The sequence below is a fragment of the Salmo trutta genome, chromosome 33, assembly GCF_901001165.1.
Source record: "Salmo trutta chromosome 33, fSalTru1.1, whole genome shotgun sequence".
Taxonomy (NCBI): Eukaryota; Metazoa; Chordata; class Actinopteri; order Salmoniformes; family Salmonidae; genus Salmo; species Salmo trutta.
Window position 1 is genome coordinate 14,784,568 of NC_042989.1, and position 17,536 is coordinate 14,802,103.

Consider the following 17,536-nt stretch of genomic DNA (forward strand, 5'->3'; position numbering starts at 1 on the left):
TCGCTAGCATTTCAAAGATGGGAAAAAATTAAATAATGTTTTTTTTGCATCATCTTTTACCAGATCTAATGTGTTACATTCTCCTACATTAATTTTACATTACCACAAACTTCAAAGTGTTTCCTTTCAAATGGTATCAAGAATATGCATATCCTTGCTTCAGGTCCTGAGCTACAGGCAGTTAGATTTGGGTATGTCATTTTAGGCAAAAATAGAAAAAAAAGGGTCTGATCCTGAGGTTTTAAATAAGACATTGGTTTTGCTGGCTTATTTTGAGTGGACTCTAGAGGGAAAGGGTCACTATGATTTCTACAACAGTCTCACGTAGAACTGGATACTTTGCTCTACAATATTAATATGAACTAATCAAAGTATGAATTAATAAAATATTAAATGTGGTCAAAAGCTGGCATTAATATTTTTCCATCTTTGGCCAGCATTAATTCTCAAACCATTATTTTCCCAAACATCTCTGAGGCAGTTTAATAATGCTGAAGTAGAAAGTGGTTGGAAGTCAATGAGAAGCTGTAAATAAAGCAGGTTATTAAGTGTTAAGTCATGAAGGCTTTCCGTTTGACAAGTACAGGGCACTGGCCAATTAAACGCATGGCTGCCTTTTACAACAGCCACTACAGAGACTTTGTATAGGACTTTTTTTCTTTTCATCCTCCCTACATTTTCAATGCTGTCAAGTCATTTTAAGCCATTGCACACCTCACAGATGATGCTCTGGTACCACCAAACAGCCGAAAACATCCTGAGGACGGCTAGGTCAGTTTCAAATGCAAAGAGGAAACGTACCTTTGGTTCAGCTCTGGTCATGATACAGTACGTTGGCTGAGCGGTTGCCCTTGTGTATCTAACTATCCAATCACCACATTGTTATCTTCTGCGCCGTTGTCCCCTACGAGCATCAGCTCAACACAAGATGTGAAACAGTAACTACAATGACTTTCAATCATTTAGAAAGTCACTACATCTCTCAGCAAAGAGAAGAGACATCCCAAACTCGAGTTTGTCTGGTTCCAAACGTCTCCGTCAGATGCATCCTCTGCTACGTGGTAAGAGTTTGGAACCAGCCGACCCCACTTAATGTTGTTACTGTAAGTCAAACATGGGCATTGGTGAGCACTCCAAAGCTACAGGACATGAGGGAAAGGGAAAGGGGGATACCGAGTCTGTTGTCCAACAATGTATTCAACTGAAATGTGCCTTCTGCATTTAACCCAACCCCTCTGAATCAGAGAGGTGTGGCAGGCTGCCTTAAATCGACATCCACGTCTTCGACGCCCGGGGAACAGTTGCTGCCTTGCTCAGGGGCAGAATGACAGTTTTCCCTTGTCAGCTCGGGGAGTCGGCCCAATGCTCTAACCACTAGGCTATCTGCCGCCCCAGGAGCTTGTTTACTGGTCGCATGGAGAAGATTGTGAACTTATTCTTTTTTGGCCTTGACCCAAGCTGTTAAAAGCCTCACTCAGACTTGGGTGCAATAAAACGTATACAATTCATTTTTGTGGCATCTACAAGAAAACATGCTGAGTTTTCCACTGCAGTGAAGACAAGCAACAAACGTCTTCACGGCATCAAGAATTCCACATTTTGTAAACATAAGCTTATTAGCTCTGATCCATTACACCACACAAGTACACAAAATTGGCACACTAACTCAAATATATAGCAGTATGCCATCTCCAGATCATTTGTCTGATGCATAGATATTCAATACAAGTCTGCCCCATTATAGATTTAAAACCTTGGAGGGGACTCAAAGCACTAACTCCTTGTCCAAATATCCCCCTTCCACCTCTCCTCTGTTCCCCTCCAGTGTGAGAAGAGAGCCCTCACAGGCTCTGTGCAGCCTTAAATCAGGAGCTGAGAAGAGGTAGCAGCCAAAGGGCAAGGCGGGAAGGAGAGAGGGATCGAGGGTAATGTAAAAAAAAAAATCTAAACACACAGCCTCCTCTTCCCCGAAACTATCAAGGTTCCAGTCATAAAGAGATGGGGATCCCTACTGTTTTCCACTGGCCCTGCTAAACAAAACATGTTACTACTACACAGCCAAAGAAATGACCACAGTAAAGTCACTGGGCTGCCAAGTGGCAAGAGCTGGAATGGAGGAGCTTATATACTGTATACATGCCAAACTAACCCTGATTCAGATGACCATCCTACCCATGCTAGATTATTAAGACAATTTATAGATTGGCAGGTAAGGGTGCTCTTGAGCGGCTAGATGTTCTTTACCATCCAATTTGCCATTAATGCTCCTTATAGGACACATCACTGCACACTATACTCCTCTGTAAACTGGTCATCTCTGTATACCTGTCGCAAGACCTACTGGTTGATGCTTATTTGTAAAACCATCTTAGGGCTCACTCCCCCCTATCTGAGATATCTACTGCAGCCATCATCCTCCACATACAACACCCATTCGGCCAGTCACATTCTGTTAAAGGTCCCCAAAGCACACACACCCATGGGTCGCTCCTCTTTTCTGTTCGCTGCAGCTGGCGACGGGAACAAACTGCAACAAACACTCAAACTGGACAGTTTTATCTCAATCATGGACAGTCTTATTGAGAGTTGTGGCTGCTTTGTGTGATGTATTGTTGTCTCTACCTTATAGCCCTTTGTGCTGTTGTCTGTGCCCAATAATGTTTTTACCATGTTTTATGCTGCTACCATGTTGTGTTGCTACCACGCTGTGTTGTCATGTGTTGCTGCCTTAGGTCTCTCTTTATGTAGTGTTGTCTCTTGTTGGGATGTGTGTTTTGTCCTATTGTTATATTGTTTTTAATCCCAGGCCCCCATCCTCGCAGGAGGCCTTTTGCCTATTGGTAGGCTGCCATTGTAAATAAGAATTTGTTCTTAACCAACTTGCCTAGTTAAATAAAAGGTTAAATAAAATACAAATAAATATATATCTGTGACAATAAAAGCCATAGGAATAGAGTTAGACAGAGAAGGAGAAGAGGATGGTCTTATACCAGACGGTGATTAACAGTGGTTTAAGTAAAAAGGAGCTTTGTGGAGGAACCGGTCAGACTTTACTGAGGTTAGTTTGATGGCTAAACATCCTCTAATACACACCCATAAGCTGGTTCTCTCTAGAGACTGTCTTATGCATGCACACCAGCACGCACAAAAGTATGTGGACACGTCATCAAATTAGCGGATTCGGCTATTTCAGCCACACCCGTTACTGACAGGTGTATAAAATCGAGCACACAGCCATGCAATCTCCGAAGACAAACATTGGCAGTAGAATGGCCTTACTGAAGAGTTCAGTGACTTTCAACATGGCACTGTCATATGATGCCACCTTTTCAACAAGTCAGTTTGTCAAATTTCTGCCCTGCTAGAGCTGCCCCGGTCTGGAAGCAACATCAGCACAAGAACTGGTCTACGGGAATTTCATGAAATAGGTTTCCATGGCCGAGCAGCCGCACAAGCCTAACATTACCATGCGCAAGCGCCGGCTGGAGTGCTGTAAAGCTCGCCGCCATTGGAATCTGGGGCAGTGGAAACGCATTCTCTGGACTGATGAATCACGCTTCACCATCAGGCAGTCCGACAGACAAATCTGGGTTTGGCAAATGTCAAGAGAGCATCACCTGCCCCAATGCATAATGCCAACTGTAAAGTCTGGTGGAGGAATAATAGTCTGGGGCTGTTTTTCATGGTTCGGACTAAGCCCCTTAGTTCCAGTGAAGGGAAATCTTAACGTGGCAACAGTTTGGGGAAGGCCCTTTCCTGTTTTAGCATGGCAATGCCCCCGTGCGAAAAGTGAGGTCCATACAGAAATGGTTTGTTGAGATCGGTGTGGAAGAACTTAACTGGCCTGCACAGAGACCTGACCTCAACATCAATTAACACTTTTGGGATGAATTGGAAGGCCGACTGTGAGCCAGGCCTAATCGCCCAACATCAGTGCCGACCTCACTAATGCACTCGTGGCTGAATGAAAGCCCCGCAGAAATGGTCCAACATCTAGTAGAAAGCCTTCCCAGAAGATGCCCATGATTTTGTAATTAGAGGTTCGAAGAGCATGTGTCCACGTACTTTTGGTCACGTAGTGTATAAACGTGACATGGAATTTTGTCACAGAAAAGAGTTGGTTTGCAGTATGGACCAGATGAAATGGAGGTCATTACCACTAAATAAATTAATAGGGAAGTTTTAGGTGTGCCACAGAAGTTGTGCCACAGAAGTTGTGCCACTGTTCAAAAAAGGTTGGCAACAACTGGTGCATACAAATCTAACTACAGACCCAGTTACTGGCATTGGCACACACTAAGCTTGGGCGGTATCCAGATTTTCATATACTGTCCTTAGCTCATCCCAGGATTTACGGTATTACCGGTATAGCACACAAGGGGGTACTAAAAACGCAAGAAAAGGCCTTTATTACCAGAACGCTAACAGAATTAGCATAAAATTGTGAAATCACATCGACGCTGTTCGAAACGATGTATAAGCTACAACAAACAAACAAACTAATTGCAGACAGGCAAATCCAGCTCATAAAGTTAAACAAGAATAGCTAGTAGCTACCGAATGTCATTTTCGGTGTGTGGACTTTTACAAGTGAACAAAGTAGTGATGAAAGTTTTTCCAAAGGAAGAGCAGCATGTGTACACTGAGCAGAGGGGAGAAGAATGGAGGAGGAAAAAAACACTAATAGGAAGCACAGGAAAAAATAACTCATCCAAAGCTCTGACTTCTAGCAGAAAGCCATTATAAGATATCTGATGTTAGTAGTGAATTGCATACAACTTCATCCCCTCAGGTGCACCGCACAACAGACTCTCCAATAGTTACAGAACACTATGGACTCACCGGCTCCCGCTTTCTCCCGTTGTGCTATTTACAAACACGTGACTGTTCTGGGGAACTACGCTAAGCTTCATAATGTGACTGGTGAAATGAAGAACGCAATATGCTTCATCTAACATATTGCACAAGTTGACTGCAGGTATTAACTTAAAAGAGTAGCTACAAATATTAAAATGTATTGAAAAAATTCAAAGAAATAGTTTAAGGTATTGACAGTATTGAGAAACCATCTCATGGCTTTTCCCAAATACCCCGGTATACGGTATACCGCCCAAGCCTAGCTTGCACGCACACACACACACCATCCTGCTGATGTGGCTGAGGGAGTCCTGCACTATTTCTCTCCACTGTAAATACTGAAAGCAAAGTGCCGCATCAATCTGCAGTGGCTTGCTGCATCATCAGCCTTGAGAGAAGAATACAAAACATTCCTCAAAAGCAACACCAGCCCAACCACATCTGACCTCCACAAACACTTATTTGTCAAGACTTTAAGAACATTGTGACTTCATTTCAATAAGCTAAAACACTCAGGAACTTTTTTCAAATCCTGGCAAAGAAATGCAAATCCAAATTTGACTTTCTAGTCACGACTACTTTCACGAGGTAAGATGACTGAAAACGCTTTCATACAGCAACGACCTAGGGGAGAGTTGCAGAGGAGAGAGGAGAAGTACAATGATCCAATATTTCTTAAGTTAACTACATGCAACTTTGAAGTGCTGAGAGATTCAGTGTAACCTTTCCCTGATGGATACCTGCCTTTAAAAGCACTGTCATCCATCTTGTAGCGCAGATGGTGTCAATGCCTTCCATCTCTCTCTCTAAATAAATATGCATTCATCCTCGTTCCATCTGGACAGTGTGGGTTACACTGACCTCTCTGCAAAACCACATGTGAATACATAGTCATGGTGGGGAGGATTTCTGCTGTGATTCAGACTTGATAACTAAGTTCAGACAGCTTTCTTGACTTACCTATTCACTACAGCTAAGAAGCTTAGTCTACAAATATGCCTGTGGGGTGACACACCAATCCATCTCCCTACATAATCAATCATCTATGAAGGTGATGAGTAGTTGTATTCGTCATGTGAATGCAATGTATTGTGATTACCATAAAATTGACATTCTAAAACTACTCGATATTCCAAATGGATATATTGCCATTGGGCTTTTGTTGCCGAGTCTGATCTGTTTAGTAGAATAGGGTGAGAGAAGGAGCCAAATCTGTTCTGACTGCTTACTGGTGGGGACCTGGAAGGGGGAGGCGGCTGTGACGACCCTCCCACTCTGTCTGCCGTATTCTCTCTCTGTTCTTGTTTCTTTATTAGGAGGCCGGTGGGCGGAGTTGGAAGGGTCGTCAGATGAATGGGAAACACCTGGGCTCAGGTGTTTCCCAGGATAAATGGACCTCTTCCCCATTCATGGGAGAGACTCTCTCCACGCAGACACCTTATTGATATTGGTTGGGGAGTTTTGTGGTTTTCTTGGTTATTTGCTTTGGCACCTTTCAACACTCTGCATTATTACATTCAAGTATGCAACACACTCACTTACACTACTGATTACTGATTACACATGCCATTGTTACCTTCTTAGTTGTTTTATTTAATAAATATATATTTTTGTTACCCTTTGTCTCCACGTTGTCTCCCTTTTGTTACGAACTTTGAGCCGGTTCGTAACAAGTGGGAGCTCGTCCGGGATCTTGAACTTGTGTTTGGGAGAAAACGTGGAGGTATGTTAACTTGAGGTGCTTTGTTTGTTAGTTTGAGTTTGGTGCTCAGTACTGGTTGCCTTTGGTTGTTTTGTTTGTGTGCTGCGTTGGAGAGAGTACATTGGTTAGTTTCCAGGACTCTGCCCAGCCTGGAAACACTTGTTCTACTCGCTGTGGGAACATTGGTCTGAGGTGAGTACAATCAGCTGTGTACCTCGGTGGGAGATTGGGTTAGGGTAGTGAAACTTACTACCGGAGCTATAGCCTTTTTCCCCTGATAGGCTTAGCGACGTGTTTCATTTTGGAATATGTTGGGCATTGTTAATGTTTGTTATTTTTGTGTGGTGTCTGTGGACTGAGCAGTTGTCTCGGGAGCACATCCGTGGCTTGGTGGAATCTACCAGCGTGCTGGGGGGTTACTTCCTCGCCAGCGGGCTACAGTGCATAATTACCCACCGCAAATCTGCATGAAGACTAGGGTTGAGTTATTGTAGGTTTTGGGGAAGCTCCATATCTCATCTTTTTTCTGTGGTACCAGTGTGATTGTTTTTTTCTCTTGTTGTGGTCTGATGTGCTCAGAGGGGTTGAGTGAGATTTTTTTTTTTCTCTCTCTCCCTTTCCTCTCTCTCTGACTATGGCGTCTAATGTAGACGAGTTCATTCGCTTTCCATCAGAGGAACTGTTAGACTTATGTACTAAAGAACAGCTGTTGAAGGTTGCTGAACACTACAAAATTGAAATTAGTGATAAACGTCTAAAAAATTCCATTAGGTTAATATTGAAGGCCAATCTGATGGAGAGTGGTATTCTTGACGTTACCACTGGGGCAGCCTCTGCTGAGGACTCGCCGTCTCCCCGATATGTCACAATTACCGCTCCATCGGTTAGTCCTAGTAATCTTCTTTTTGAACAGCAGAAAGAGCTGCTTCTGTTACAGCAAGAGCACGATCGTGAGAAGCTAGAATACGATCGTATAAAATATGAAAAGGAATTGGAATTTAAACAGGATAAGGAGCGTGCAGATCAGTTAAAATATGATAAGGAATTGGCTGTTGATCAGTTAAAATTGGAATTTAAACAGGATATCGAGCGTGCTAAAATCAAGCTGCAACAAGAGCGACTAGAGTTGGTTAGGGAAGGAAAGCTCTCAGGAGAGAGTTTGCTCTGGGAAGGTGACCCAGAATTACTTAGGAATCGTTCCTCTTTTGGTCGTGCCCCGGACACATTTGACATTGTTGGGAATTTACGGTTGTTGCCTCAGTTTAATGAAAGGGATCCTGAGACATTCTTTTTGTTGTTTGAGCGAGTTGCTAACGCTAGGAGTTGGCCTGATTCTGATCGCGCTTTGATGTTGCAATGTGTGCTGACTGGTAAAGCGCAGGAAGCATATTCAGCTCTTAGTGTAGCCGACAGTGTCATTTATGATAAGGTTAAAACGGCGGTGTTACAGATTTACGAATTAGTTCCTGAGGCTTACCGCCAACGATTTAGAACTTTAAAAAGGGATGATAAACAAACTCATGTTGAGTTTGTGCGACAATTATCTTCACAGTTTAATCGCTGGTGTTCCGCCTCTGCAGTTATGACTTTCCAAGGGCTGTGTGAGCTGATTATGTTAGAGCAATTTAAGGACACAGTCCCTGATCGTATAGCCACGTATATTAACGAACGGAAAGTTAAAACTGTCGCTGAAGCTGCGGTTTTGGCAGATGAATATGTTTTGACTCACAAAACTGTTTTTGTAGAGCCCCGTATTCGGAGTGAGTGGAGACGTTCGGAGAGATTTGGACCTCGGTCACCGAGATACTCTGGTTCACGGGCAGAGTTTTATTCAACTAGGGTTGAGCCTGACTCCCATGGTAAAACTGACTTTGGTCAAGAGTGTCACTACTGTCTAGGCTCAGGACATTGGAAAAACGAATGTCCGGTTCTTAGGTCTAGGGATAAGTTCAGTACAGGTACTTTTGTTAAATCGAAGCCTACGGCGTTAGCTGCGCCTGTTCCACATCAGTTCACTCCTGACATATTGTCTCAGGCTCAGGGGCAGGTGAAAGTCCATATTGATCCAGACTATTTACCTTTCATTACGGAGGGTTTTGTGTCTCTGTTAGGAAGTAAGAACCTAGTGCCAGTGAAGATCCTAAGAGACACAGGTGCCTCTGAATCATTTGTGTTGGAATCTCTGTTACCCTTCTCTGCTGAGACTGATTCAGGGAATAGCGTGCTAATTAGGGGAATAGGTTTGAACACTCTGTCAGTTCCATTGCATAGATTAATGTTGGATTGTGGACTGGTGAAAGGTGAGGTTGTTGTGGGGGTGCGTCCTTCATTGCCTATTGAGGGTATTGACGTTATCCTTGGGAATAACTTGGCTGGTGAGCGTGTGTGGCCTGTTGTGTCTCCAGCTCTAGTGGTTTCCAATACACCGGTAATTGTAGGGATTCCTGATGAGAGTGCGCAGAGTTTCCCAGAGGTGTTCTCTGCGTGTGCAGTGACGCGTTCTATGATCCATGGCGATCTAGTTACTGCGTCGGTAAATGAGAATACCACAAAGACGTCTATCACTGTTTTCCCCGTTATTCCGTTACCTGTACCCCGCTCCGATCTAATCGATGCGCAAAGGACTGACTCCACATTAGAGAAGTTGCGTGACCAAATTGTGCCTGTGGAACAGTTGGGAGATGTTGCACATGGATATTTTCTCCAAGAGGATGTCCTGATGAGAAAGTGGATGTCTCATGGTAGTTGTTTTCTGGGGGAGGCGATTAGTCAGGTTGTTGTACCAGTTAAGCTTCGTGAGTTGGTTTTGAACACTTCTCACAATGATGTTGCTGGACATATGGGTGTGAGGAAAACCTACAATCGTATATTAAGACATTTCTTTTGGCCTGGATTGAAGAGAGATGTGTCTGAGTTTATCAAAACTTGTCACACCTGTCAATTAACTGGTAAACCTAATCAAGCTATTAAGCCGGTACCACTGTTTCCTATTCCGGTACTCAGCCAACCTTTTGAGTACCTGATGATTGATTGTGTTGGTCCTCTGCCTCGTTCTAAAAAAAGTAGTAATTATTTGTTGACTGTGATGTGTCAGACCACAAGGTTTCCGGCTGCCTATCCTCTCCGGTCTATCACGACTAAGTCTGTGTTAAAAGCGTTGACTCAGTTTTTCTCACTGTTTGGAATTCCTAAGGTCATTCAGAGTGATCAAGGATCAAATTTCACCTCTACTCTCTTTGGTCAGGTTTTACAACAGCTCCATATTAAACACAATTTGTCTAGCGCCTATCATGCGCAAAGTCAGGGAGCACTGGAACGTTTCCATCAAACACTTAAGTCCTTGTTGAGAGCTTATTGTACTGAGATGGATAAGGATTGGGAGGAGGGGTTGCCTTGGTTACTGTTAGCCGCTAGGGAGGTTTCACAGGAGAGCACAGGTTTCAGTCCAAATGACCTTGTGTTTGGACATAGGGTGCGTGGACTTTTATCTGTTCTCCAGGATGATTGGAAATCTCCCGAGCCTCCTCAGTCCTTGTTATCGTATGTGTGTGATTTCCGGCGACGCTTGTATGCCGCTGGTGAAATGGCGAAAGAAAAGCTATCATCTTCACAGGAAAGGATGAAGGGCATATTTGATCGTCGAACTGAGCCTCGTCACTTTAGTCCAGGTGACCAGGTTCTTGCTCTGCTGCCAATTATTGGTTCTCCTTTTCAAGCCAAGTTTCAAGGTCCATATACAGTGGTGCGCCAGTACACTGAGCAGAATTATCTAGTTGCCACTCCAGAACGGAGAAAAGCACACCAACTGTGCCATGTAAATTTGTTAAAACCCTATTATGCACGTTCAACGGAGACTAAACAGTGGGAGTCTAAAGAGGACGGTAAACCTGTTCTTTTGGCTGATACCGTTACATCCTTTGGTTCTTCTCATGCTAGGTCTGTGCATGATGAGGAAGATGTTCCTGGTCCCGACGATTGCGTATTGCAAGGTAGATTGAAAAATTCAGAGACACTGGATATTTTGGACAACCTTCTTAACCATCTACCTGTTGATGAGCGAAATGAGATGGTTGATCTGATTCGGAAATTTCCAGAGTTGTTTTCTGATATACCAACACGTACCAACTTGATAGAGCATGATATTGACATTGGAGATGCTGACCCTATTCGTCAGCGGTTCTATAGAGTTTCTGCAGAGAAACTGCGTTGTCTGGATGCTGAGGTCAGGTACATGCTGGAGAGTAAGATAGCAGAGCCTTCTTTCTCCAGTTGGGCTTCTCCCTGTATATTGGTCAGTAAACCGGATGGAACAAACAGATTTTGTACGGACTACCGTAAGGTAAATGCTGTCACTAAGCCAGATTCATTTCCTCTTCCTCGAATGGAGGACTGCGTAGATAAAGTCGGAGCAGCTAAGTTTGTGAGCAAATTTGACCTGTTAAAGGGCTATTGGCAGGTGCCCCTAACGAGTAGGGCACGTGAAATCTCTGCCTTTATTACACCCTCTGGTCTGTACTCGTATTCGGTTATGAGTTTTGGCCTGCGTAATGCACCTGCCACTTTTCAGCGACTTATGAACAGGGTTGTTGCAGGGCTGGCCGGGTGCGCTGTTTATCTGGACGATGTAGTGATATATGCAGATACCTGGGAGGAACATCTGTCTCGTATTCAAGCCTTGTTTGGGCGGCTGGCTGCAGGTCACCTCACGATCAATTTGGCTAAATGTGAGTTTGCTCAGGCAACTGTTACATACCTTGGAAAGGTGGTTGGGCAGGGTGAAGTGCGTCCGGTTCGGGCTAAAGTGGTAGCTATTGATGCTTTTCCACCACCAACTACAAAAAAGGAACTTATGCGTTTCTTGGGAATGATTGGTTACTACCGTGGATTTTGTAGGAACTTTTCTACTGTGGTCGCTCCCTTGACAGAATTGTTGAAAGCTAAGGCTGTTTACGTATGGTCTTCTCATTGTCAACAGGCTTTTGAAGATGCAAAGAAGTTGCTTACCTCAACTCCGGTGCTGGCTGCTCCTCGTGTGGATTTGGCATTTACCTTGCAGGTGGATGCTAGTCATGTGGGGGCAGGTGCAGTTTTGCTGCAAGCAGATGTGTCTGGGGTTGAGAGGCCTGTTAGTTTCTTTTCCAGGAAATTTGACCGTTGTCAGTTGAACTACTCGGTCATTGAAAAAGAAGCGCTAGCACTCATTTGGGCGTTACAACATTTTGAAGTGTATGTTGGGTCGGGGGTAGTACCTATTGTGGTCTACACCGACCATAACCCTCTCACCTTTTTCAGGTCCATGATGTGTCCCAATCAGAGGATAATGAGATGGTGTTTATTTTTACAATCTTTCCATCTCGATGTGAGGCATATCCGGGGAACTGATAACGTGATTGCTGATGCGCTCTCTCGTGCGCCCTGTTCCTGAATATTTATGTGACTGACCGTTGTTTGGGGTTGTCGTGTTCTGTCGTTCCTGTCTGTTCCCTCCTGGTCTCGTTGTCTTCTTTCCTCTTAAAAGTTGCTTCCTGTACACAAAGGTTGCTGAGGTCTGGGGAGAAGGAGGTTGGCTGGGGCAAGTGGAAGATGAACATGTAACCTCATGTAAATTTGGGACTCAGAGGCTGGTACGTTGTTCCGGGGCCCTTGTTGGTCCCCGGTTTTATGGGGGGGGGTGTGACGACCCTCCCACTCTGTCTGCCGTATTCTCTCTCTGTTCTTGTTTCTTTATTAGGAGGCCGGTGGGCGGAGTTGGAAGGGTCGTCAGATGAATGGGAAACACCTGGGCTCAGGTGTTTCCCAGGATAAATGGACCTCTTCCCCATTCATGGGAGAGACTCTCTCCACGCAGACACCTTATTGATATTGGTTGGGGAGTTTTGTGGTTTTCTTGGTTATTTGCTTTGGCACCTTTCAACACTCTGCATTATTACATTCAAGTATGCAACACACTCACTTACACTACTGATTACTGATTACACATGCCATTGTTACCTTCTTAGTTGTTTTATTTAATAAATATATATTTTTGTTACCCTTTGTCTCCACGTTGTCTCCCTTTTGTTACGAACTTTGAGCCGGTTCGTAACACGGCTAACGTTCATAAAATCAGTGACGGATTGGTCCCAATTCAAGTTTTAGAGATCAATGCGTTCAGGTTTGTCAGGCCTTCTGTGCTTGGTGGAGTATGTCTCAGGTTCACATTTCCCTACAGGGGGTTGGGCTGCTGGAATGTCGACACGCATACAGAGACCCTTTACACATGCAACCATGGTCATCCACACCGGTGTGAACACACAAGCACATCATGCATACAAAAGTATGTGCACCCACACACAAACTTACGCCTGCATAAGCACTTAGCATACAAACACACACACACACCAAAACACAACACCTGCACATAAACACACATTTGTTAGTGTGACATGGCAGGGTCTTGCTGTGTATTGATCAGAAAGGAACGGCCCCATATATCACTGCCTGCTCCTCATTTCCTGCCCTAAACTCCCTTAAGCCCTGACCAGCCTCTGACACACAAACAGACAAACGGGCAAACGATACAAGAACATTCAAAACTGCAAAGGTGCTAGTTTGCCCTTTGTTTATACTGTACTTTGTCAATATAGTCTTCAACACTTGTTTAGCTGTCCTGCCCAGTGTAAAAGCCCTGCGATTCAGTAATGGAGAGAGACAAACATGGAACACAGCGATCAAAGTCTGATCCCACTGACTTGGCCCTGCCTGGGTTCCTGACACAGCGCCAGCACTTTCCTTCTCTCTCATACGGAGTACAAAGCCCTGATGCACTATCCTTAAGGTGTGTGTGTGTGAGTGAAAGAGACTGAGATCAATGTCCTTTTATACAAGCTTATTGAGCACGCACGCACACAGCAACAGCATCCACTGTACCACTGTTTTTTATGTCCCAACTTCCTTCCAATGTCTGACGACATTTCCACCAATTCAACCCCATTTTATAAAAAGCAGTGCAAGTGTTTCCAGCCATTATTCCAACAGTGTATACATTACACCCTGTTTAATACATTCCTATAACACTGACAGTGCAGCGATATTAAATCTTAATAGCCAGCCCATTGATTTTAGGCAAATAATGCTACAGGAAATGCCCTGTAGTGGAGTCATTTAAGTAACACTATTCTACTGATTCCAGAGTACAACGACTGACTTGCTAGTTCTGGCCCTCCCGGCCAAACAGTCAAGTTAGCGAGCGTTCGTGTGGTTCCTGCCGAGACAGAAGTGAATGAAACCAAGGAAAAGTGCAGTCGCAGCATCTTGTCCAGGCCTATAGGGTTCAGTGAAGAATGCACCGACCACATAGCTCCCTGAGAACAACAGAACATCCATCCAATTCACACCCACTAAACTCCCACTCAGTGAACAAACGCACACCTTTAAACTTTTAGCTTTCTTGTTGCTAGAAGGTCAACTGAACAAAATCATGGCCTTGAGCGTAAATTGATTTAAGATCAACACTGTAAAGAACACCTTGTCAAGACCAACATTGGCAGTAATTTATTTTCACTGTGCATTGAGCACCAATAAATTAAAATCAGGCTACTTGGTAACATTTTGTACCAAACTATTCAATAATGGTTATGTCATGATAAAGTGCATTGTATGCAAACGTAACAAGACCATTCATGACGATGTTCTTTGAGAGACCTCTCGCATAGTCTGAATGAAAGGATGCTCTACTCTCTGCTTGAGTAAAGACATGCGGTAGGGCACTAGACCAGTAATGGATTGACTGGACCGATCTGAAAGGCATCTATCTTGCCTGGGGTCACTGGCAGTAGCGGTCCACTACATTCAGTGGCCAGAGAGTGTGAAGTACAGTAGAGCACTCTGGGCACACTGATCCTAGGTATGGTGGTCAGTCATGTCAACACAGCAGCCTTACTGTACCAAAGGCGTGTCAATAGCTTCTTACATAACAAAAGTGCCTCTGTATTTCCCTGGGCCTCACCGCCTACTGTTCTGTACCACTGGAGCAGCAGTCATGGGATTGTCAACGCATTATTGAGGTTTTCCCACAAGCATGTAAGGCTGTCCCTGACAAAAAAACTTCCTAAATGGTGGTCGACCAAGAGTCAGCTGTTCTTTCGATTGGTCGTCATTTTCAACGAAAAAAATCCCGAAAAGGAAATCAGATTCCTTTTCGGTTCTGAATGAAAGTTGAAAATAAGTAATTTATAGAGGTCTATGTTTGGACCAAATCAAGGTTGGTCCAGACCGGACAAAATCTGAACCAAACATAAACATCTATGATTGGTTCAGGTTTGGTCTTGACCAATGTCCGTGGAAGTGATAGCCAAAAGCCATCGGCGTCGGTCCGTGCTTACTGAGATATAGCCTACAGTGTTACCTGAAATTGAATTTTATGAATGGCTATCTGTGTGGTAAGCCTACCATCTCTAAAGCACCAACAGCCGACATCCGGGCTGGACCAGGGTGTGGCCTACCGCGTCAGCGCACAACGGAATTTTATGAATGACCATCCACGTGGTAGCCCGACTGTACAACAGGCCATTGCACTGGCTTAATTAGTCCTGATTCCTGTGACTAATAAAGTTGGCTATTTAAGCACTGAATATCAGCTACCCAACCTTATCAGGAGTTATCGCGAACCTATTTGCAATGTGTTTACACAGCCGGAAATGCAGAAGTATTTTATTTTTCGCTATGATCAGCTTGACAAAAAAAAATTACGGATTCAAACTTGAAACCACTGATCATGACAATGGGGTGAAACTCCTCCATTCCATAATGTCCATTTAGGTTAGGCTATTTGATCGGAGAAACCTGCATTATGTAAAAAGTGTCCGTCTCATTACATTGTCATACATTTTACCTCCAGCCTGTCGACAACAGAAAAGGCCACATACTCTCTCTACCATATCCTATATCTGCTACTTGAGTTATGTTAGTTTATTTCATTGACTGAACGTTGGTGGAGCGCCGACCTGAAGTCGGGGGTTGCTGAGTATCAACTGCAAGATAAAGAATTGTTGGCTGATTTTGCCTTCGCCGTGGACATCATGGCCCTTATGAAAGAACTGATTTCCAAACTACAAGGGAAGGGCCTTTTTGGACATCAGATGTCAAGCCTTCAAGGGAAAATTACTCCTCCTGACCTGCCAAGTAGAAGCTAACAATCTCACGCACTGTCCAACACTACTAGTTTGTTCCCTATCAGATGACTAGCGGGAGAAGTATAGATCGCTGCTGCGTGCTTTTAACAGCGAGTTCTCGTCGTTTTGAGGATTTCAAAGTGTTGGAAAATGACATGCTGTTGGTTTCCTCTCCTTTCACCTTCAATGTGGATAACGCTCCCACTGACCTGCAACTTGAGCTTATCGACCTTCAGTCTGATGCAGTGATTGGAGAACTATTCAAACAATGTCACTGATGAGGTTCTTATGCATCTCTTGATGAACAAAACTTTCCAAAGATTAAGAGTCATGCCCAGAAGATGTTTGTACTGTTTGGGTCAACCTATGTATGTGAACAGACATGTTCAGTGATGAAATATAACAAGTCAAGGCACAGATCATCTCTTACCGACTCTCACCTCTCAACAATCCTGCGCATAACGACATCAGAAACTATACCTGACTTCACTGCTCTAGTCAATGCCCATCAGAGACTTCACTCCTCACACTGAGTAATTTAAATGTAATGTTGAGCTCTCTCTCTCTTTGTGTTTTTGTTCATACCCAATAATAAGAGTTCTGTCCGTGGTGCTGAATGCACAGTGTACTTTTCCCCCCGTGTAGTTCATTGCATGTTTAATAATGAAATTACCTACCAAAATGAGAACATGGATGTGGATTATTTCTGTGCATGTTAAAAAAGTAAAATAAGTAGCATATCTGGATGTGATTTACAGTAGATATATCTGTCAACACAGTCATACACATGATGTATAGTCCCGTAATATGATCCTGGTCCGCGATGGCAAAAATATATTCTTATGTGGCCCTCCATGGAAAATAATTGCCCAGGCCTGGCCTAGTCGGTAGTGAATGAGCTGATGAGCCATATAGAGGGAGAGGATCTGTGCTGCTCCACAAAGCACAACCCTTACAAGATGTAGTAGTAGACCTAGCTACATGTACAAGGAACCCAGAATGGAATTGTGAATATGCATCCATTCACATTATAGAAGTCAGTGGGACAAACAGAGGATTCATCTTCTTCCCCCTCCAACAAATCCCACCAACACAGTCTTTGCATCACATATTTACAGTGATATTTAAAGTGACGCTATAGGAGGCTTTGAATCATTTCAGCCAGTAGTTTTGAAAGTAGTGTTCACAAGCCAAAATGTCTGATTTCTTCCCCTAGATGTTGGAACATTGCTGAGGGGATTTGCTTCCATTTAGCCACAAGAGCATTAGTGAGGTCGGGCACTGTTGTTGGGCCTGGCCAGCAGTCAGCGTTCCAATTCATTCCAAAGGTGTTTGATGGGGTTGAGTTCAGGGCTCTGTACAGGCCAGTCAAGTTCTTAAACACCGATCGACAAACCATTTCGCTTTGACCTCGCTTTGTGCACGGGGGTATAGTCATGCTAAAACGGGAAAGGGCTTTACCCAAATTCCAGCCCATTATTCCTCCTCCACCAAACTTTACAGTTGGCACTATGCATTCGGGCAGGTAGCGTTCTCCTAGCATCCACCTGAATCTGGCAAACCCAGATTCGTCCGTCGGACTGCCAGATGGTGAAGTGTGATTCATCACTCCAGAGAACGAGTTTCCACTGCTCTAGAGTCCAACTGTGGTGAGCTTTACACCACTCCAGCTAAGACTTGGCATTGCGCATGGTGATCTTAGGATTGTGTGCGGCTGCTTGGCCAGTTCTTGTGCTGACGTTGCTTCCAGAGGAAGCTTGGAACGCGGTAGTGAGTGTTGCAACTGAGGACAGACGATTTTCAGCAATCAGCGGTCCCGTTCTGT

The 17,536-nt window shown here is 44.1% G+C and overlaps 1 protein-coding gene across 2 annotated transcripts in view; it reads right to left on the reverse strand.

The window, feature by feature from the left end:
• LOC115172441 (syntaxin-binding protein 6) overlaps positions 1-17,536 on the reverse strand; it is a 121,395-nt gene that overhangs the window by 78,271 nt on the left and 25,588 nt on the right. The window lies entirely within an intron of this gene.